Genomic DNA, 1606 nt, shown 5'->3' with positions numbered 1-1606 from the left:
TCCCTCTCCCCCCTGCCCACCCCAGGCTCCTGGTGAACCTCACCCAACCAGCCCTGCTGTGTTTCGGGAAGGTCCCAACCGATGCCACCTCCCGCCACCACTTCCTGCAGGTTCTGTCCCACCTGCAATCCTACAAAGAGGTGAGGGGTGCCCTGGGGTGCCCGGGGGATATTTGGGGCGGGGGGCTCCACCGCAGCCCCCTCCCCTCGCTCACGGGGTGGGGGTCTCCATCCCCAGGCTTTCGCCAGCGAGAAAGTGTTTGGGGTGCTCAGCGAGAAACTCTACGGGCTCCTGCAGCTGGTGAGGGTCCCGTGTGGGATTGTGGGGTTGGAGCTTGAGGGGTTCTTTTTGGGGTTAGGGTTTGGGGGCTGTGGGGTCTGTCAGGGGTCCCCAATGGGATTGTGGGGTCTGTTTGTGCTCAGTGTCCCCATGGGATTGTGGGGTCTGATCTTGATGGGGTCCTGGGGGATTGTGGGGTTGGAGCTTGAGGGGGTCCCTTTTTGGGGTTGGGGTTTGGGTTTGGGGTCTATGGGGTCTGTCAGGGGTCCCCATGGGATTGTGGGATCAGACCTTGATGGGGTCCCCAAGGATTGTGGGGTCTGACCTTGATGGGGTCCGTATGGGATTGTGGGGTTGGACCTTGAGGGGGTCCTTTTTGGGGTTAGGGTTTGGGTTTGGGGACTGTGGGGTCTGTCAGGGGTCCCCAATGGGATTGTGGGGTCTGTTTGTGCTCGGTGTCCCCGGGGGATGTGAGGTCTGACCTTGATGGGGTCCCCATGGAATTGTGGGGTCTCATCTTGATGGGCGTCCCTGTGGGATTGTGGGGTCTGTCCTTAATCAGTGTCCCCATAGGATTGCGGGGTCTGACCTTGATGGGGTCCTTGTTAGGGTTAGGATTGGGGTTTGGGGTCTGTGGGGTCTGTCAGGGGTCCCCATGGGATGTGGGGTCTCACCTTGATGGGGTCCCCATGGGATTGTGGGGTCAGACCTTGATGGGTGTCCCTGTGTCACTCTGCTGTCCCTGTGTCCCCGTGCCACTCTGGCTGTCCCCGTGTCCCCGGTCACTCTGCTGTCCCTGTGTCCCCATGTCACTCTGGCTATCCCCATGTCCCCGTGCCACTCTGGCTGTCCCCATGTCACTCTGCCGTCCCTGTGTCCCCGGTCACTCTGCTGTCCCTGTGTCCCCATGTCACTCCGCTGTCCCCATGTCCCCGTGTCACTCTGCTGTCCCTGTGTCCCCATGTCACTCCGCTGTCCCCATGTCCCCGTGTCACTCCGCTGTCCCCATGTCCCGTGTCACACTGTCCCCATGTCCCCATGTCACTCTGCCATCCCTGTCCCCGGTGTCCCCAGGACTGGGAGCAGCGTCAGGAGGAGGACACTCTGCTGATCGAGCGCATCCTGCTGCTGGTGCGCAACGTTCTGCACGTGCCCCCCGACCCCGCCGAGGAGCAGGTACCGGGCTGGACCCTGCCCTGGTCACCTTTGGGGCCACAGTGACCCCACAATGACCCCACAGTGTCCCCCGATGTCCCCAGCAGGGTGTGGACGGCGATGCCAGCGTCCACGATCGGGTGCTGTGGGCGCTGCACATGAGCGGCATGGA

The 1606-nt window shown here is 62.5% G+C and overlaps 1 long non-coding RNA gene across 2 annotated transcripts; it reads left to right on the top strand.

Moving 5' to 3' along the window:
• Positions 1–23: 23 nt before the first annotated feature.
• LOC130588538 (uncharacterized) lies at positions 24–1600 on the top strand. 2 transcript variants are annotated; one of them, XR_008966984.1, is made up of 4 exons: positions 24–140; positions 238–300; positions 1354–1455; positions 1542–1600. It is a non-coding gene; the product is annotated as an uncharacterized LOC130588538 (long non-coding RNA). The 2 variants fall into 2 exon arrangements; XR_008966983.1 differs by having other exon boundaries at positions 1539–1600.
• Positions 1601–1606: the final 6 nt, after the last annotated feature.

Source organism: Malurus melanocephalus, unplaced genomic scaffold (genome assembly GCF_030028575.1).
Source record: "Malurus melanocephalus ecotype Western Australia unplaced genomic scaffold, MMel_1.1 scaffold_6189, whole genome shotgun sequence".
NCBI classification, from domain to species: Eukaryota; Metazoa; Chordata; class Aves; order Passeriformes; family Maluridae; genus Malurus; species Malurus melanocephalus.
The sequence above is the reverse complement of the archived record's forward strand: the minus strand, read 5'-3'. Positions and strand labels throughout refer to the sequence as shown.